General features: G+C 47.3%; 1 long non-coding RNA gene across 1 annotated transcript; it reads right to left on the reverse strand.

Annotated features, from left to right (window-relative positions):
- Window positions 1-13,326, reverse strand: LOC119871237. Its single transcript, XR_005357190.1, has 3 exons — window positions 13,186-13,326; window positions 1,843-3,398; window positions 1-101 (listed from the first exon to the last, which is right to left on the reverse strand). It is a non-coding gene; the product is annotated as an uncharacterized LOC119871237 (long non-coding RNA).
- Window positions 13,327-21,757: the final 8,431 nt, after the last annotated feature.

Raw genomic sequence — 21,757 nt, forward strand, 5'->3', positions numbered from 1 at the left:
CTTATTTCTCCCTACTGATGAATCATGATGAAACATAACAGTGTGGATTATGTGATGGCTGGTACTTCTCAAGTTTTCTCTCCTTAGCTTCTCACTCACCCCTGCAAGGTGGATACAACAGCGATTGAGATGTCCACGTGTCAACCAGGAAATCAGAGCCCTGATTTTCCAGGCACTTGGATGCAGTGCCTGGACCACTGAGGAAGACCCCCTTCCCCTTCGCTCCCCCCTTCCCCCCACCACCCACCACGCACCAGGCATGAACTTGTGAACCACATGGTCCTAATGTGCCCAGCACTACGGGCCCCTGCTAAGGAGTAAGGGGAGCATCTCCTTCCTGGCTCCAGCAATGGCAAATACCACTCATTTTAAAAAGCTTTTTATTAGTTTTAATCCTCAAGTAATACACATTCACTATTGGAATGTCAGAAGGCCATTATTAAGAAAAAGAAGAGGTGAAGAGAGGAATACCTATAATGCTACCATTTAACTTGGTGCATGTTCTTTCAGACTGTTTCTGCAAAGATGCACACAGATATAGGATTCCACACGTAAATATATTTCAAGTACACTTTACATGCTGATTTGTAGCTTGCTTCATTTCCTTTACATCTGGTGGGAGTGCTTCCACGCAACAATTTAAAATATTTTGAATGCCTGCATAGAATTCCATATATGGCCATATCATAATTTCTTTAACCAATTCCTTTTTGTTGCACATTTGTCTGATTATTTCTTCAGGATAAATTCCTAGAACTGGAACTACTTGGGCAAAGGCTCCAAATCACTTCTGATGTGTTATCACAAAATTACCTTCCAGGGGCACATAGTATATGAATGGTCTCACCAGCCCTGGGGTCAATGACTGTCCTAATCCTTGCCAACTTTACAAGTGTTTTAAAAAGGATACATCCCTACTGGGATCCCTGGGTGGTGCAGCGGTTTGGTGCCTGCCTTTGGCCCAGGGCGCGATCCTGGAGACCCGGGATCGAATCCCACATCAGGCTCCCGGTGCATGGAGCCTGCTTCTCCCTCTGCCTATGTCTCTGCCTCTCTCTCTCTCTCTGTGACTATCATAAATAAATAAAAATTAAAAAAAAAAGATACCTACTTTTAAGCCTGTGATTAAATGTTTCTATATATTTATTAGATATTTTTCATTTTAGTGGCATGCATACTTGTATCTTTAATTTTTCTTTTTCAGTGTTAGCTGGAAGTAGGGAAGGAGGATGGGGACCTGGGAGCTTCCTGATTGCCCTAGACCAGTGTTTTTCAACATTTTGGATAGAGACCCATAATAGGAAGTATATATATTTTATATCAAACTCCAATGGACACACACATATATGTCTGAAAAAGTAAACTGTTACCAAACAGTGCCTACCTTTACTCTGATTTTTGCAAATATTTTCTGTTTATATTTTTTAAATGCTGATCATACCATACTAAATTGTTTCCATAATCTTGTGATGGATTGTGTCCCATAGTTTGAAAAATAGTGGCTTAGACCCAGCATCATCGGTTGTCTGAACATACTGGCCCCAAACAAAGTTAGGGGTTCATTAGCAGAGAATACAAGGGAGGTAGACAGCAGGCAGACACGTAAGAGTCACCATCAGACCTTAAAGGGTGGGCCTGGTGTAGGCAGGTGAAGACTGAGAGAGCCCCGGTGAGTGAAGTCAGGGGCAGGACAAGTGAGTGTGAGCCGGGCACCACGTCAGCTGGGCTCCGGGATGTGTGGAAGGAAGTTGGCTGGGAAAGCTGGTTGAACCCTCCTGCCAAGGAGGACCTTGGCTGCCAGGCTCCAGGAGAGCCTCTTCGGGGAGCACCTTACTGTCTTACCGTGGGCTGCTGTAACAAGCATAGCACCGCGTGGAGCGCAGCAGGCTGGAAGGTTGGCACATCTGGTATCTGCTGAGCACCCGCTTCCTGGCTTTCCCACGGCCGCTTCCTGTCTCCTGGCCTGGTGGAGAGCAGAGAGAGAGAGAGAGAGAGAGAGAGCAAGCTCTCTGCTGCCTCTGCTTGCTGATGAGGGAACTGTGACGGTTCATTTCTCATGGCCACTTGACTGGGCTCAGGGACTCAGGTAGCTGGGAAAGCATTATTTCTGGATTTATCTGTGAGTGTTCCTGGAAGACAGCGTTTGATTCGGTGGGCTGAGTAGACGGGTGGATGGGCATCACCTAGTCCAAGCAGAACCCACATGGAACAAAAATGTGAAGGAAGCATGACTTCTCTCTGTCCAGAAGTTTTGATGTCTGTGTTCTCTTACCCTTCAAGCCTGGAACTCTTGGTTCTTGGGTCTTCAGCCCCCAGGACTTAAAACCAGCAAGCTCCTCCATCTTCCGGCCACAGACTCAGGCAGCATTACACACTCAGCTCTCCTGGTGCTCCAGCTTGCAGACCAGACTGTGGGGCTTCCGGCTCTCCATTACCGTGTGGGCCAAATCCCCTAGTAGATCTCCTCTTGTGGGTAACTATGTATCTCCTATTGGCTCTCTTTCTGGAGAACCTTGAATCTAGGCACTAATCCAGGCACTCTTCCCATTCATGAGGGCTCCACCTTCATAACCTAATTTCCTCCCAAAGGCCCCAACTTGGGTGGGGGGGTAGGATTTTAACATCTGAATTTGTGGGAGACACATTCAGGCCTTAACAGAGGAGGTTATCCCTGGGCTGGGGTGCTCAGGTGCCTAGCAGCCTTTCTTCCCAGGATTCACTTCTTCAACAACAGGCTGACCCCACTCAGGGCTACTCCCCAGGTGCACTTGGAAACTTTTTCTCACATGGACTACATTTTCCTAATGTCTTTTCATGTATACAGCCATTAAGTGCTCCCTCGGGGTTCTCTTTAAACTCATCATCTGGATGTTTCCTAAATGGCTTTGGACAACTGTGTCATGCAGAGCAGGAGGCATCTGCGATGGGCCCCCAGCGTCTTGAACCATGGTGCACGGAGCCTCTGATGAAGTGGACCAGCCTTTGGGACACTGCACTCAGCACTGCCCTCCACCACTGTCGCCCCAACAGGCGATGACACAGCAATTGGGTATGAAATGATCCCACGCTGTCTAGCCTGACTGGATGCAGAACTGCCTCACACAAACAGGGCTCTGCTCAGTTTTCTTTGTGTTCAGAAATAAAGCGTCTTCGTCTTTACCAGAGATTCTTCTCCATTCTGTTGGAGTCGTGTCTCACCAGGTCTTTGATCACGCCACATCCCGACGCTTATTTCAGTGAAAGTCCTGGCTCCTGTCAATTGGAATGTCAGCTTCTTTGTCATAAAGGCGACAGCCGATGATGGTGGACAGAAGGGATCCCATTCCCATGATGTCTTTGTGACTGGCTAATGCTTGTATGGCAGAGATTATCCAATCAGTTATCACAGACCTGCAAACCTGCAAAAATTGGAACAGACATACTTTACCTTATTGCACTTTGCTTTACTGGGCTTCGCAGATACTGTGGTACTCTTTTTTTTGTTGTTGTTACTAATTGAAGGTGTGTGGCAACCCTGCCTCGAGCAATCCTCTCAGCACCATCTTCTAACAGCATCTGCTCGCTTTGTCTGTGTGTCACATTTTGGTAATCCTTACAATATTTCAAATGTTTTCATTATTATTCATTATATTTGTTATGATGATGTGATTATGACTTACTGAAAAGCTCAGATGATAGCACTTTTTAGCAATAAAATATTTTTTAATTAAGGTATACAAATTTTTTAGACATAATGCAATTGCACCCTTCATAGACCACAGCATGGTGTAAATATAACTTTTATATGCATTGGGAACCAAAAAATAATAATTTGACGTGCTTTATTGTGATACTCACTTTACTGCTGTGGTCTGCAAAGGAATCTTCCTGAAGCTAATCTCAACTCATTATCTTCCATTTGCTCATTCATTCATTCAACATATCAAGCGGGAAGAAGAGGCCCCCCAAAATTACTGTTACGGCATTGCGTAGCCTGTATGAACAGCCTCCTGAAACTCGCTGGGGCATTTATCGGAACGATGCTGCACTCTCTGTGTTTCTATGTGCTATTTTGAGTCCTTGTTGGAAAATGGTGGTCAGGAAAGGGTTAAGGAACACAGACAAAAATCTCCCCTCTCTGGTAAAGCTGAGCTCCCAGAGCCTGGGTAGCTGGGCGAAATGATCACTATGTGATTAGACCTAATACTTTCCAGACTGTGTTCTCATCAATTACCGGGTTTAATGGTTGAAGTAGGTTTAAGAATACTCATCTTTCAGTGAAGGAAAACAAGCCCTGGAAAGACTGGGTGACGTGCTCTGGGTGACACACGTAGCTGGCGATGGAGATCAGAGGCACCCAAACGCAGGTCTCTGACCCACAGCTTTGGGTGTGTCCCACCACACCCTGAGGAGAGCACCCTACTGTCACTGCAAATTAAATTGCTGTCATGTCCTAATTAAAATGGCATTAATTAGCTGTCACTTTAACATAGATGACCTGATAGTGATGTAGTCTCTCCTCCACTTTGCAAAAGTCCTTTTATTTCCAACTATTTAATTAGGCACCAAGATCATCCCCCCTAGCAAGCCATTGACCCGATTTGAAAAGCTGAGGCTGTATCTCAGTGTGGAAATAGGATCCCAACTGGGAGTTAGAATTGTCTCTCCAGGCACTCACAAACTCTGTCTAGACTCGCAAAGGCAGCCTCCCAAGCCCTGGGTTCCATCCTGGAGGAGGTCATTTTCCATCTCTGTTGTTTTGATCAAATGACAAGCTCTTAATTTTAAATAGCCATTTACAACTCCCCGAGAGCCCACATGCTGTTGTCTCGTGAGATGTTCAGGGCAGCCTCAAGGGGTCACGACGGGTAGTACTAGTTTGTGTTTCTGGGTGCTTCTTACCACATCTGGACTCTACTAAAGTACTGTAGGTGCTAACCTACAGTAGTTAGCACAGTACTAACCAGAAAAGCAGCAAGTGCAAAGGAGCACTTAGGTAAGGGGCAGAAGGGGGATTCAAACCCAGGCAGTGTGCCTTCAGACCCCCCCGGGAACCATGATGCCACTCTGCTCCATCTGCAGCCTTCCTGCGGCGCTGGGGCCTGTCTGCCAGTTGGATCCCGGGGCTGTCCACGCGCACACAGGGCTGGCAGGGCAGGGAGGGTCAGGGCCTCGTACTCTCCTATGGGCCTCTCAGGCAGCATGGACTTCATTCAATCAAGGGTGCAGAAGATAAAGCCCACTTTTGTTAATGGCCTACTCAAGCCGGTGAGAAGGCTGGGTACTTGCCATGCCCTGTCTTGACCCTCCCAGCAAAGAAGACAGTCTTATGATCCTCCTCCTTCATGATTGAGGAGTCTGTGGTCCAGAGAGGCCAGGCAAGCCCCTAAGACTGCTCAGCAGCTGTGGAAATGACAATCGAACCCAGTTTGCTGACATCAAAGCCCTTGCCCTTGAAGCCGAATGAAGAATGGCAGCAGAGAACAATCCCGCCAGGACCAGTGCCAATCATATAAGACAGTCCAGGAGCCTGTTGTCAGCTGATGAGACTCCCAGTATAAACCCGGCTCAGACAGGAGTCAGAGGTTCCTGAGTAAAAACCTCAATAATGCCAAGGCTTTTGTTTCTCAGGGCTCAGAGTCCAAGACACTCAGCAGATGAATATGCCTTCCTTGTGGGAGATGAGACGTGGTTGTTTCCAAGAAAAATCACTGCTCTCATTGACCGGGGTGCTTCCCTCTGGGGCAGGAGTGTGGAAGTCAGCCAGTTCTGTCCAGCAGAGACTGAACCTGGTTCAGAGGGACCCATCCAGGAGACCTGGGCACTCAGCAAAGCCAGGCTACACAACAGGGGAAGACAGCATCTTGTGCACAAGGAGGGCGGAATCACTTGTGCGGCTGGAGCACTGCGAAGAGAGACTGGAGACAGATCGTGGGCCCTCCAGGGAGACACTCCTCCCCCAGAAGCACTCCTGCAGGAGGCATGGCAGTGGTGGGGTTGCAGCAATGAAGGTTCCCACTGCAGCCCCAGCAGCCCCATGGGCCCCATGACCTTCCTGGAGGAGCAGTGAAAGTACCACACCTGAAGGTCCCCAGGAAAGGGCAGCCACCCTTGCTGGGATTGAGGAGACCCCAGAGAGCCCCCACCCTTGTGTTAGAGCCACGTCCCCATGCCGCAGGCCACCCTAGTTTCTGCTTCCCACCCTCCGCAGAGTGAGAGGTACACACCCAAAAGCTCAAACCAAGGGAGGCCTGGCAGCTGGCCTCAATTCTTTATTGGGACATTTTAAACTCTCCACAGCTCTGGGGCCCCCTAGGGTAGGAGGTAGGGGTGGTGCATGATATCCTGGAAAAGGGGGATCCAGGAAGAAGAGGGTCAGAGAGTCTAGACCGCAGAGGATGGGGTCACAGGGAATTTGGGGCCCAGAGGAGGCCCAAGGATTGGGGGGGGTGGGTATAGAGGGTGGTGTCAGGGGAATCAGGGCACAGCATGTTGAGCTGGAGGGTCTGCGGCCCCGCAGGGCTCAGCAGGCAATTTCTCCTTTCCCACCACCACTTAACAAGAGAAGCTCCACTTTTATCCGTGAATCTGTGGCAGCTGTCCCCCGGAGGCTGCTCCTGGAGGAACCCCCTCCTGGACATCCTGCCATCTCCCCACAATCCAGCCACTCAAAGGGCAGCACCTGGCACAGCTAAGACCTGTGACTGTTCTGATGGGCAGGTGCCTATGTCTTTGCATTGTAAAATATTTTACGTAAGTCCCTTGGTACATGGAACTCTATCTGACAAAAATTTTCTACAGCTTTAAAACAATGAAAAACCCATTCTACTGCACCATCCTATTGCGCCTCTTCCGATGCCCAAGATTTTAATGGGGGCCCACAGATGATTTTGACCCAAAAGTGTTTTCAGTTAGAACCATCAAAGGGTGTTTTAAAAATCTGAGAATTTTGCATAAAAATATAATTTCTGGTTTTTAACTTGGTCTGGTCTCATCCTCCACTCTCCAGCTCAGCAGGAGCCTTTGAAAAATAAGTCCACATTCCAGTACGGGATGGAACAGAAGGGAACTGAAATTCTTCCAAAACATCATTCCCAAAGACTTGTCAATCTTTGACCTGACTTCTGGTTCCCTTGAAGACCCACTCAAAAGGCTTGGGTTTTTTTTTGTTGTTGTTGTTCGTTTGTTTTTTGTTATTTTGTTTTTAGGGTTCCACACTGGTTGTGGAGCCCAGCACAGGGCTGAAACTCACAAATCTGAGATCAAAACCTGAGCTGCAATCCAGAGTCACTAACAGACTGAGCCACCCAGGTGCTCCAAAAGGCTTGTCTTTATTTAAACTTTAGACTCAGAGTCCACCCAGTATAAAACTCTCTCCCATGAGGCTGGCCATAATAAAAATAAATAAATACACCTTAAAAATTAACAAGTGCCAGCAGAGATGTGGGGGAAATCGGACCTCTTGCACATTGCTGGTGGGAATGAAAAGTAGCACAGGCGCTGGGAAAACAGCCTAGCGGTTCCCCCAAAGCATTAACCACAGAGCTACCAAATGATGCAGCATCCCTCCTGGCCATCTACCCAAGAGAAATGAAAACATAGATCTGCATAAAAAGCTTGGACATGGATTTTCATATCAGCATTATTCAACATAGCCAAAATTTGGAAACAACCAAGTGTCCGTCCACAGTAAATGGATAGGCAAGGTTCCGTATGCTGGAATGTCATTCAGCTTTGGAAAGGAATGAAGCCCTGATGCGTGCCACGGCGTGGATGGATGAGCTTTGCAAAACATGATGCTCAGGGAAGAAGTCAGACCCAATGTACGGCTCCATTTCTAGGAGGTGTCCAGAACGGGCTAATCCAGAGAGATAGAAAATCAATTAGTGTTTGTCAGGGCTGGACTTTGAGGGGACAGGCAATGGCTGCTAATGGGTATAGAGTTCCTTTCTGGAGGGATGAAAAGTTTCTGAAAAATCTTTTTAAAGATTTTATTTATTTATTCATGAGAGGCAGAGACACAGACAGAGGGAGAAGCAGGCTCCTTGCAGGGAGCCCGATGGGGGACTCATCCCAGGACCCCGGGATCACGACCTGAGCCAAAGGAGACGCTCAACTACTGGGCCACCCAGGTGCCCCCAAGTTTCTAAAATTAGATAGTGGGGATGGTTGTACAACCTTGGAACTGTAATAAAACGCCATTGAATTTTACGCTTCTAAATAGTGAATTTTGTAGTTTGTGAAAAACGTTGATAAAATTTTTTTAACCAATTAGCAAATGTATAAGGAGAACATTACTATGATTTGTTCTGTATCTTACACCAAATTTCAACTGGCCTTCTATATCTGACATGTCTCCTGACCTTTTGTGACAGAGAGCCAAGACTATGGATATTTACTGTGGATTTGATCAGAAAGTAAGAGCAAAGATTGGTTTTAAAGCATTTCAGGAGGTGGCTCACTGGCTGACTGGCTGTGTCAGCTTTCTGGGCTGTGTAACTACTGCCTCCGTAGGTGTGCCTGGAGGAGTTAGTAAGGGAACGCTTTCAAAGTCAAAGCCTAAAAGTCAATGAAGAAATAATGGAAATTGTCAAGTTATAATAACCACAAAAAAGCATGAAGTGTGAAAAATATTTGAAAAGTATATGACAGCTAGGATATTGCTAAGCAAATCAATAAGAAATGCCCATTGAAAGAGAAAAAAGGCACATGAAAAATTGATTCTTGAGAAAATAAACACATACAGCCAATAAATATAAAAGTATGCATTCTCTCAAGTAACTTAAAAATTACAAAGTGAAACAATAACATGAGGCCATTTTTAGCTTGCAGACTATGAAGAACCATAACATCAGTGTGGATGAGGGTCATGACACTTTCCTGCATTTTTGGTGGGGACGATTAGCATTAATTTTCGTGAGGGCTATTTAACAAAAGGTATCATAAGAATTAAAAGATACAGAAACTAATCTGGTATGTTTAGGCATCAGAAATGATTAACTATTCAAGTTATAGAATCAGATAAACCTAAGTGTATAGCTTCGACCATTTACTAGCTGTTTCTCCACAGGCAAGGCATTTACTATCTCCAAATACCAGTTACTTTATCTATAAAATGGGATTAGTTATAGTACCTGCTTCCTAAGGATCTCTGAGAGTTCATTAATCCAGATATTTGTGAAGCACTCAACACAGTCACTGGCTCTTATGAAGCATCCATCAAATATTCACTATTTCATTGTCATTAAGAATTTCTTGGGGCAGCCCCGGTGGCACAGCGGTTTAGCGCCGCCTGCAGCCCAGGGCGTGATCCTGGAGACTCGGGATCGAGTCCCATGTCAGGCTCCCTGCATGGAGCCTGCTTCTCCCTCTGCCTGTGTCTCTGCCTCTCATTCTCTCTGTGTCTCTATGAATAAATAAATAAATAAAATCTTTTAAAAAAAAAGAATTTCTTCTAAGAACATGCAATGTTTATCACAGTGTTATTTATACCAGCACAAATTAAGAGAATGTGGAGTGTTTAAATCAATTGTAGCTCATCTACACAATGGATTTCCATGTACATATCATATAATGTAATAAAATCTTCTTTGACATGGAAAAAAGTTTATAGTATATTGTTAGATGAAGAAAACCAGGCTAAAATGCTAAAATGCTATAACATGAAACTAGTGTAAAAAGTGTTTACTGAGATGGCAAGAGCACGCAAGTGAGGGGAGGAGCAGAGGAGAAGGACAAGCAGACTGCGCTGAGTGGGGCTGGATCCAAGGACCCTGAAATCATGACCTGAGCCAAAATCAAGTCGGACTCTCATCTGACTGAGCTACCCTGGGGCCTCCTAGGCCTTATTTTTCAGGATGAGTTTTAGATTCACATAAAAATTGTGTGGCAATTTTTCCCATTGAAATGAGTTCCCATATGAGTTCCCATATGAGTTCCCATATATCCCTTGGCCCCCTCGTCCTCTTCCCCCAATAACAATATTCTCCACAGAGTGATACATTTGTCACAATCAATGATCCCACGCTGACACATCATTATCACCCAGAGTCCATGATATATGAGCGTTCACTCTTAGTGTTGTACATTCTATGGGTTTGGAGAAATATATAATGATATGTGTCTACCATTATAATATCATACAGAATAGATTCATTGCCCTAAAAATCCTCTATGCTCACTCTGTTCATCTCTCCTTCCCACTTCCCTCCAATCCCTGACAACCACTGATCTTTTTACTGTCTTCATCATTTTGTGTTTTCCAGAAGGTCATTTAGTTAGAATCGTACAGTATGTGGCCTTCTCAGATTGGCTTCTTCCACTTGGCCGTCTGCATTTAAGTTTCTTCCAAGTCTTTTCATGGCCTGATAGCTCCTTTCTTGTTAGTGCAGAATAATATTCCATTGTCTGGACATACCACAGTTTACCCATTCAGCTCCTGAAGGACATCTTGGCTCCTTCCATGTTTTGGCAATTATAAATAAAGCTGCTATATGGGATGCCTGGGTGGCTCAGTGGTTAAGTGTCTGCCTTCGGCTTGGGGTGTAATCCCGGGGTCTTGGGATCGAGTCCTGCCCTGGGCTCCCCACAGGAAGCCTGCTTCTCCCTCTGCCTATGTCTCTGCCTCTCTCTCTGTGTCTCTCATGAATAAGTAAATAAAATCTTTAAATAAATTAATAAATCTGCTATAAACATCCATGTGCAGGGTTTTGTGTGGACATAAGTTTACATGGTTTGTTTTATAAGTTTTATTGAGATACAATTCATATACCATACAATTTGCTCATTTAAAGGGCACACCTCAATGATTCCTAGCATATTTATAGTTATACAGACATTACGACAATCAATTTTAGAACATTCTTTTAACCCCCAAGGAAACCCCACACCCCTTAGTACTCACTTCCCATCCCATCCACCCCAGCCGTGGGCGAGCACTAATCCACTTTCTATCTATAGATTTGCTTCTTCTGTGCATTTCATAAAAGTGGACCTACATAACTTCACATAGTATTTTCAAGCTCCATTCGTGTTGTGACGTGTCTCAGAACTTCGTTTCTTATTATTGCTGATTAATGTCCATTTTATGGATAGATCATGTTCTCGTCTCTTCATCAATCGATGGACATTTGAGGTCCTTCCACATTTTGGCTATTATGACTAATTCTGCTAAGAACACTCGTGTATAAACTCTGTGTGGACATACGTTTTTATACCCCTTTACCAGGTATATCCCTAAGAGCGGGATTGTTGGGTCATACGATGACTGCACATTTAACCTTTCTAGAAATTGTTTTGCAAAGCAGCTGTACCAACCACCAGCAATGTCTCCATGGCCTTACCACACCTACCATTAACTATCTTTTATTATAGTGTTTTAGTGGGCAGGGTGGATCAATATTAGTATACAACGTACATTTCTCTGTTTTACAATGAGGGTGGATCACTTTTGTAACTGTGAGGAATGTGTTATTAAAACAAACCATAAAGGAAAAGAAAAAGAAAAAAAACCCTCTGGGTGGGATAATCACGATTGAAAGTGTGTAGAAATGCAGTTGCAGCTGGGGACATTGGTGAGGTAAGCAGTTGAAAGAGCCAACGTTGGCCTGTGGAGGATGTGGGTGGCTCTGTGGTCTGCTGTCCTTAGTTCGTCCCACTCCATAATTGTTTTGTCTTCTCAACTCCAAGAGAAGAACTTGGGGTGGCCCTCCCTGGCTGGGGTTGGGGTCCGCCTCCTTATCAACCTGGCTTGGGTCTCACCTCACCCTGTGTGTCACCTGCTGGGCAGTAGAAAACACTCCACGTAGGGAGGAGTTCCTTAGGATGCATCAGGAAGATGCCAGAAATGCCACTGAAGTTTTACTTGGTCCTTTATAGACAACATAACCCCCAGCAAGGCTCAAGCCCTCCTGGAGAGATGAAGACCAGAACAACTCCCTTGTCTGAAATACGGGGTGTTTCAATTTTCCCCTGGTGCATCTAGTGTGGCCAGTTCATTCTGTGATCAGAACTGTGCTCCGGGGAGTATTGTATAGATGGAAAATCAGATGACAGGAACCCTGGTCCTTTTTAAGGGCAAACTTAATGATTTGATGATTGTCTATGTAGCCAAAGTTACAGAAGCCAACACAATACTAGGACAGGTGGGGCTTCATGAACTGAGGGGGGTTTAAATGGCTTCACCTTGCTAGCAGTTTACTTAGATTATCTTAACTTTCTTGCGCTCAAGAGGCTTCCAGTGGCCCTCTGTGTCCTTGCCTTCCAGAAGGTTGCAGAGGCCGTTCCTCATCCGATTGGTCAGTCCCACAACAATAAAGAAATGCCTCCTCGGGGCCGCCTGGCTGGCTAAGCAGTTGAGTGTCTGCCTTCAGCTCAGGACGTGATCCCAGAATCTGGGATCAAGTCCCACATTGGGCTCCCTGCGAGGAGCCCGCTTCTCTCTCTGCCTCTCTCTGTCTTTCTGTGTCTCTCATGAACAAATAAATAAAATCTTTGAAGAAAAAAAAAAAAAGAAATGCCTCCTCTATTAATTGAATCATTTTATTCTATATTTTTGATGCTTTGACATCTTGGCCCTGGAGGACTGCTCCTCCCAAGGCTAGCTAATTCCTAGAGAAGGCAAATGGCTGGGCTGTATAAAAAAAAAAAAAACCTTTCCTCTGCAAGCCAACCAATCCAGAGCCCAGAACCCATACCCCAACCACCTCCTCCATTGTCTCTCACCTCTCAGCCACTATCCAGCCAAGAGCCAGGTACAGGTGACAAGGGCAAGCACCTCCGTACGCCCCAGAGTCTGCTGATGTTACTCACACCAGCCAATCCCAGGCCTGTCTGTCCAGCAGCACATTCCTTCCCTGGAAAGTAGGAGAATGACTCCTGTCCACATTTCCCCCAGCTCCCTCTACCTCTGTACAGACCCAGTACTTCCCAGTGCTGCGGCTCCTGTTTCTAGGGCTCCGTGACGACAGCACATTCCTTTCTTCGTGATAGTCCCTCCCATGCCTGTATGTCTGGCCATACCTGATTGAAGGGAATCCCAGCTATTCTTTAAACACTCCTGGAGACTCGGTCTAGAGCCCCTCATTCCTCAACAAAGTTTGGGTGATTTTGTAAGCACCTACTTCCCTGTACTGTCTCTTTTTTTGCCTAGAAACCACTAGGGGGGTTTTGCTTCCTGCAGTTAATCCTCACGGTAAAGCCACTTACCCCAGACTGCGCAGCTGGCCAGGAAGAAAGCCGCACACCATCTGCCCCCAACACCCAAGGCCTGGCGCAGGAAGGCTGCTCTGTTTACACTGGCGTTTGTGTCATAAGGTACCTACCGCCTCACAGCTCTCCCCGGCTGAAAGCGCTTCCCTCCAGTGTGGCCCTGGCCAGTATGTGACCTTGGTTGGCCAGCCTCCAGGGGAAGCTGTGGCTGGAGCAAGAGTCTGGCTGTCCCTTGAAGTCTGGACCGTTTCCCTGCAGTGACCTGGGCTCCAGGTTAGGTTTCAATCCTTGGAGAAGAGGAATCTGAGACTTCTGTGAAGCTGAACTGAGGGTTCCTTCCATTTACAGAAAAGCCCAAGGAATGCTGGGAATCCAAGGTGACTTCTGACTGCCACCCACCCTGCATCCCACCCCGTCTCCTAGAACGGTGCTCTAGCTCCCACCAGGCTTAGGGCCTGTGAGATATTTCTTTTTTAAAAAGATTTTATTTAGGGATCCCTGGGTGGCGCAGCGGTTTAGCGCCTGCCTTTGGCCCAGGGCGCGATCCTGGAGACCCGGGATCGATCCCACGTCAGGCTCCCGGTGCATGGAGCTTGCTTCTCCCTCTGCCTATGTCTCTGCCTCTCTCTCTCTCTCTCTCTCTCTCTCTCTGTGTGACTATCATAAATAAATAAAAATTTTAAAAAAATAAGTAAAAAGATTTTATTTATGCACTTGAGAGAGAGAGTGCATGAGCATGGGGAGGGGCAGAGGGAGAAGTAGACTCCCTGCTGAACGGGAAGCCCGACAAGGGGTTCAATCCCAGGACCCCAGGCTCATGACCTGAGCCGAAGGCAGACCCTCAACCACTGAGCCCCCAGGTGCCCCCGTCAGATATTTCTTTTACCTGTGTGTTTTCCGTGGATTCTCTCTCAGTCTAGGCTCCTTGAGGCAACTTTGTACATTAAATGTGGATCCTACAACTCGTTCTGGTCATTTTCAAGTAGTAAAAAGATTCCAGTCCAACCTAAACCAGAACTTTCTTTTTCTTTTTTTCATCTCACAACCCATTCAAAGCAGCCACCTCTTCCCTCCACTCAGGCAGAAGAGCAGCAGGAATGGGGCCTGGGGTGTCCCTCAGCTCATCTTTTCCTTTCCTCTTCCCCAATGCCTTGCTCTTCCACTTCTCTGGAACTAGGGGAATAAGGGTGGGCAGGAGCTGTGTAGACAAGCCAGTCTGGTTGGACTCCTGTTGGAATATCTGGCCACTGGTACCTGTGGGGGTGGATGCCCAATGGTTGGTCCTTATGTTAATTCCCTAGAGCTGCCACAGCAAATTACCACAATCTGGGTGGCTTGAATCAACAGAAATGTATTTTCTCACAGTTCTGGAGGCTGAGCTCCAAAATCAAGGTTTGGGCAAAGCCACACCCCCTCTAAAGTCTCTAGGCTCCCCTTGCTTCTTCCAGCTTCTGGTGGCTCCAGCATCCCTTGGCTTGTGGCCACATCGCTCCAGTCCCTGCCTCTGTATTCATATGCCCTGCTCCTCCCTGTGTCTATGCCCAAATCTCCCTCTTCCTGTAAGGACAGCAGTCACAGTGGACTAAGGGCCCACCCTATCCTAGTATGATCTCACCTTATTACATCAGCCACAACCTCATTTCCCAATAAGTTCACATTCACCAGTCCTGGGGGGTTAGGACTTCATCCTCTCTACTGGAAGGACACAGTTCAACCCATAATGGCCCTCTTTCTCTTCTCCTTTTTAGGGAGTGCTTTTGTGGCTTCCGAGATATCCCACCCGCTCACTGCCCCCCCCAACCTGCCACCACCTGGGCCCCCTGGCAAGGGAGATATATTCCCTGTCTGACTCCTCATAACTCCTTGTCATCTCTTTACCTCCTGCCCGAGGGCTCACGTGGAGGTCCCCCTGCTCAGCAAGCAGCCCCCTCCGGCAGGGTTTTCTCCAAGGTGGCTCCGGTCTGGTTCCTTCCTTGGCATCCCCTTGGCCACAAGAAGACTCCCCCGATTCTGGCCTCACCAGCCCCTGGGGATGCAAGATGCTCCCGTGGCTGCCGTCCCTCGTGCTCCTGCGTCGAGACCAGAGTCTGTCACGTGGTGGGTAGAGTGGGTAGAGTGGGTATAGTGGGACAGCTCCGGAAAGGCTGCGCCGCTTGTCGCTGGCCGCGCACTGCTCCCTGCTGCTGCGGTGCCCCCGCCCCGCCTGCCCTCCAGCGGCTGCCGAGACACTCGGGCCACCTCCCAAGATGCCAGCCTGGCTGCCTGCACCCCTTACTTCGCCAGGATTTCTCCTCTGCTCCCCTTCCCCTTGGGGCGAGGCGCTCCCCTGTCTGCCTCTGCCCTCTGGGGAGGAGGAGAAACATCACAACGTCCCCCACATCTGTGAATTTGCTTTTTAAGATCGCCCTTGGTCAGTCTCTGAGCTGCTCCCCAGGAGGAGCGAGGAGAGCCGGGCTACCGGGTTTTTGCAGATGTGGGCAATCCTGTGGGGCTGCAGCTGCCACCTCCTGGCGGAACCTGTGCGAACCCACTGCTTGCCAGGGGCTGGGGGCCGGGGTGCTCAGGTAGGTCCCGGTTAGCACCCCGGAAGGAGGCTGCGGTGCCTGGTTCCCAGTGCCCAGTAACTGGCCATCTTCAAAGCCCAGGTTCCCGCACCGATCGTCCTAAGGCTCTTTTCTTTCCTTGCTACTGTGCAGACATTTGCAGCCACGAGGCTTCCAGAACAGCTGCGCTCCCCCGGTGCTCGCTCTGCAAAAGACAAGCAGCCACGGTTTCACTCTGTCCACGTGCCTATCCTCCCAGGTCCCTGGACTTGGACACGTGGGGGGATCCGTGCACGTGCGAGTGACGTGCGCCCACCAGCCCCCTCTCCTGCGGGTGCCTCCCGCCACAGGGCACCTCCGACCACTATACTCGGAAGAGAACACACCCCAACCCGGATCATCTCTGCCCCCTTGGCCTTCCCAAGTGCACTTCAGAGCTGCTCTCCACCCGAAATTACATTAAATCATAGTTTGTTTACCTCTCCCCCTCTCCCCTTCACAAACTTCGTGAAGTTGGGCCCTGCCTGCCACACTTCCCGGGGCATCCAGCATTTATTTTTATTTAAATTCAATTCCAACCTATAGTATAACACCCAATGTTCATCCCATCAAGTGCCCTTCTTTTTGCATCCAGGGTTTAGACCAGAGTCTGTCATGTGGTGGGTATAGTGGGTTGAATCGTGCACACCCCCAGCCCCCAATCCCTTCACACACACACACAAAAAGATATGTCCTCCAAAACCTATGTGTGTGACTTTATTTGGGGAAAAAGTCTTTGCAGGTATAATTAAGCAAAGAATCTCAGGATGAGATGATCCTGGCCTATTAGGATGGGCTTGGGAACCATGGCAAGTGGCTTACAAGAGAAGGGGAGGAGACGCAGGAGGAGAAGGCCTCATCAGGACGGAGGCGGTTCAGAGACATGAAACCACAAGCCAAGGACACCTGGCGCCAGCAGAACCTGCAAGAGGCAGGGAAGGATTCTCCCTTAAAATTCTTGAGAAGGAGCACAGCCCTCTCACCACCTTGATTTTGGACTTCTTGCCTCCAGAACTGTACAAGAATAAATTTCCATTACTTTAAGACACCGGGTTTGTGGTAATTTGTGATGGTAGCCCTGGGAAGCTAACACAGTGGACATTCAGTAAATGTTTGCTGAGGAAGTAAATGCATGCATGCATCTCCATCCACTGCAAGAGTATCCCGTCCCTTTCTTTGAGATCCTGGAGAGCCCACTGCCTCGAGTGGTCACCTCTAAAGGAGTAGGCGTCTGGAGCACTGAATGTGAGTCTCAGCTCTGCTGCTAAATGTCAGTTCCCTGTCGTGGCCACAGTCTCCCCAGTTGGAAGAGATGGTCTCCGAGGTCCCTGGGTTTTCTATGATTCAACAGGCGCACTGCAGACACCATGAAGATGCCCTGCAAGCAGCTCTCTCCAGGCAACCTGGCAGGCCCTGGGTCTGAGGCCTCAGCTGGCAGGGGGCCCACGGGAATCCCTCCAGAGCAGGGCACAGGCAGTGTGCCCAGTAGTAGCAGCTGCTGTGTGTCTGCGTCTGCCCACCCTCGGGGCCTTGCGGTTACCTTAGTGATCATCTCTCTCCCAGGGCTCCCCGCTGCAGATGGAACCAGCTGGCGGTAGGGCTGGGGGCGAATTGTCCCCTGGATAGGAGACAAATCTTGTGCTTCACAAAGGACTTGTGCCTCTAGGTCAGGGTCGTGGACGAGTGATTTAGGGAAGCCACTTCGGTGGATATAGGCAGGATGCCCCCTGGTATTGCCATGTCTCCTAGGAAGACTGGCGAACTTCCCCAACAGAAAAAAAGGAGACTATTTTTTGGAAACTTGTAAAGATCTACAGAAATGTATCCACACACTGCCTCTGTACTCTCCTGAGAACACCGATGGCTGGCCAAGACTTGGTTCATTTCAGCAGGCTCATCTGGGTTTTAAAAAATCTACAACCTCAAATATTTGTGCTGAATTTCAGGGCCTTCATCTCCTGGCCTTTCCAATGACTGATTCTTCCTGGAAGCTGCTTCCCATTGCAGTTATTCCTGCCCCTGGCCACTGGGTGAAGCCACAAGGATGCGGGGCTAGGTCATGGGATGACCATGGGTGCCTTGGAATGACCTGTGTGACCTTGGGGAAGTTCCTTGATCAGTCTGGGCCTGGTCTGACTCACTTGGGAAATAGAGATGACAGCATCGGCTATGCTTACCTCAGGAGGCATCTAAAGGACCCAGGCAGCTGGACACTTCAGGGATTCCCAAGAGAGGGCTTGGGGGCACCCAGAGAAATGGATGGGAAAGCTCAGGGAGGCTTGGTGTGCAGTAATTAACCTTTGCCCAGAGAAAGGTGTAGCCTTTTCCTCTAGCTTCTGGGAGATAACCACTAAGCCCTTGGAATGTTCTGCTTTGATCACAGGCTCTTTATTACCCGAGGGCTTGTGAGCCGCACCAGATAGTCTACAGTAACCAACCACGTGAACCCTGGTGGGGCCTTGGGCCATACAGTATCAGCTCATCCTCCAGAGGGGCTGGATACGAAAGTCAGTCTTGTGGGCAGGGCTGCCAGCTGCGTCTACATGGCTAACAGCCATAAAAACTCTGGATGCCAAGGCTTGGGTGAGTGTCCTTGGTTGTCAATACTCAGAGCACAGTATTGTCACACGTGGTTGCTGGAGAGGTTAGGGCTGCTCATAACTCCACTGGGAGATGACAACAGGAAGCTTGCTCCTGGAATTCTCCTGGAACCTTCTCTCTGCTCCTCTGACTTTAACCTGTGAGCTTTCACAGTAGAAAAGCATAAAGGTGAGTATGACAGCTTTGCTGAGCTTGAGGGTGGTCTTGGGGACCCTCCAGAACTTACACATTGGAGAAGGAACAACAGGAAGGAGGGGTCAATGATAGAGAATGCAAGAGCAGCTCCCAAGGAACGATGGGATGGGACACTCACTCCTACTCCTTCTGGACCCTCACCTCTGCTCCAACCTCCTGATTCTGACCACCACAGGGAAGTGTTTCTAAGGCCCCTGCATGCTTATGAGTGATGCAAAACAAAACAAAACAAAAAACCTTGAAATCCTGGGAGGAAGCATCTGATTAGCTGAACTTGGATCACAGGCTTGTTCCCTGGTGTCCTGGGGGTAGGAAGAGGGTTTTCAGGGTGGAGGGGCCACGCCTCCCAGCTGGACCCTTATAATGAGGAATCCCTTAGACAGGATGGAGAGTCTAATGTTGAGCAGCCAAAAAAGCCATCCACTTGAAATGACTTGGATGGGTCAGAGCATCTCGAAAATTCTCTGAAATTAGAGAAGAAAACTGCTTGGAAGCTGGCCGACTTCATGGGTGTGCAATCTGTGCTGCGGCACAGCGCCTCGCACTTGTTTCCGTGCTCTGCTGTCACCAGCTTGAAATTCTTAGTCATTTTCAAACAGGGACCTGCATTTTGATTTTGCAGCAGGCCCTGCAAATTGTGTAGCCTGTCCTGCCCAGAAGGCACAGAGCATCATGCAAATGTAAGGGCTGGTGATAACCTTTGTTTTACTAGCAAATGGTCCAATCCATCAAAGTTATTTTCACAGCTGTCTCTTTTTTTTTTTTTTTTTTTTTTTTTTAGTATTTGTTTTGACTTATACTTAGTGAAACCACCACCTGTTCCACTTGTAACAAACCCTGAGCAACACCCTCTGTGGGCACCCAGAGCCTTTTAAACAGCAGACCTACTCCCTTCCCTGCTGCTGCCAGTCCCACCTGCCTGAGTTCTCGGTACTTCGACTCCATTTCTCCTTCCCTCCAGACATGCTCCTGCCTGGACCTTGGTCATCCTACGTGGCCCTGGTTTACCTTTTCTCAGGCTGCTGCTTCTTTGCCTCTTCTATTGACTATGTCTGCTTTACTTCCTCTCAGTCCTTCAACCCTGGATTATTCCAGGCTGAGTTCTCCCTTGAGTCTGCCCTCCACTCTAGATCGACCAGTTTCCTCTCATGCCTTCAAACAGAACTCCCTGCAGAGTTCTCCAGGACTCTGCTCTACTGGCTGTGGGCCTCACCACGTGGATGTTGTCAGCTCAGACCACATCCATCTGCCCCCCTCATCCTCCTGATTCTGCCCATATCACCATCAGCCTTCCAGCCCAGCTGGTCTCACATTCTTTCCTGCCTCCACATTGTTATCATATCTAAGTGTGTCCATCAGTGACAGAGTTCCAATAGGATGGGAGGGTGTATCAGAACCTCTGGGTAGCTGGATGGTGTGGAAAGATATGCTAAGTTAGCGAAAGCTCCCTAGAGCTCCTGCTAAGTGCCCCAGATAAGGCATGGCTCTCCAATTCCAACCTGCCAATCTTCCAGTTTCGATGCACCGTCCAGGACCTGATAGCCATCTGTGTATGTTGTGATATTTGTCCAGCTGCTGTAATAATGGTCAAAATAACAATAACTAAATCAAGATAGAAGCTTATGGCTCTTTCAGAAGAAAACAGTCTGCATGGATAAAAAACAAGTCTGGTAGAGCCATTCCATGATGGTCAAGGACCTAGGCTCCTCTGTCTTGTTCCACATCTGAAATATTGCTTCTACTCTAGGTCCAAAATGTCATCTGAGCTCAAGCAAACATCACTGCATTCCAGTTGGCAGGAGAGGGAGAGGGGAAGAAGGGCATGCCCCTGCCCCCATCTTTAAGGATACTTTCTAGATGCTAAACATGACGTTCTGTCTTCTTTCCATTGGCTAGATGTCTGAACTGCAAGAGGCAGTTTTTATTTCATATAGTTGTGAACCCAGCTAAAGATGGGGATGTTCTATTTCTAAGGAAGTTAATGTTTGTGGACAACAAGCATCTCTATAGCAGTAATACAAACAAAAATCTTATGTGGAACTTTCAAGAGAATTCATTGCAAGGAAGAGGGTACACCCTCTGCTTCTTCTGTTGTCCCTCGTAGTTCTGTCCTCTGAGAAGTCCCCCTCTAGATTCTATTTACATAAGAAAGAGATAAATATCTATCTTGTTTAAACCACTGTCAGTTAATGGTTTAGTCATATGTGAGAAAGCTGAATCCTAAGGCCAAAATGATACAGATGTGAATAAGGCCTGGATATTGCAGGCAAACTCCAGTTGTGATTTCCTTGTCTTTCTGTGGATGAGTTTACACAGCTATCAAAAGTGCTGGGGGATTCTTGTAAGAGAATTAAAAAGAGAAGTGGGATTTTGCCAAAATGGGTCAGATTCAAGACTTAGGGTACAGAAAGGAGTACTGGGGATCTGAAAATAGTTTGAAAGCTAATATCTGAGATTCATTCTGACCCAGTTAATATACACTTTGAGATGGGAAAGGCCCAGAATGTACATGTAAATAAAAGAACTATTTGTAAACCAGAGATTATTGTCACTGGAATCATAACTACAGCCTGGTGAGATAATGAAGGGATAAAGAAGGTTATGTGTGTATGTGTGTGTATGTGTGTCTGAGTGTGTACATTTTGGAGGCACATTGATTATCCATTTGGCCAAATTCTATATTGGCCAGTGGTAAAATCAGCCTTTGGTTAAAGTTAAGACAAAAGCTTAATATTACAATAATAGTAGAATAAAGTCAGGCAATAAAAAAGAATCTGGTATTTTATCCAAAATACATTAATTTTACATTTTTGTTATTAAAACAACTTAGTAGCCAGTTTTAAAGCTTGAAATGGTAATGTAGAAACTATGTATTATGAGCTGCTATTTAGTTCCTAAATCACTATCCTGAACACTACTTATACCAAGTAGATGCCCACTTTGCACTATTGAGATAGGAAGATATATTAAGTCAGCTCTATCAGGATAAGTAAGGCTGTTGGTGATGTTGCAAACAAATTATTATCAAACTTGGAGAGTAGCAATTAAGATAAAGATTTATCATCTCTTCACCTACTTGACTTGAGAATCTGGTTTATGATGCTTATGTAATTTCACAGAAGCAATCTCACAAACTAAAGCTTTGGGCACTCAAAGATGATACTTCCTCACAAATTTGATAACTTAGATGA

This window comes from Canis lupus, chromosome 3, assembly GCF_011100685.1.
Source record: "Canis lupus familiaris isolate Mischka breed German Shepherd chromosome 3, alternate assembly UU_Cfam_GSD_1.0, whole genome shotgun sequence".
Lineage (NCBI taxonomy): Eukaryota > Metazoa > Chordata > Mammalia > Carnivora > Canidae > Canis > Canis lupus.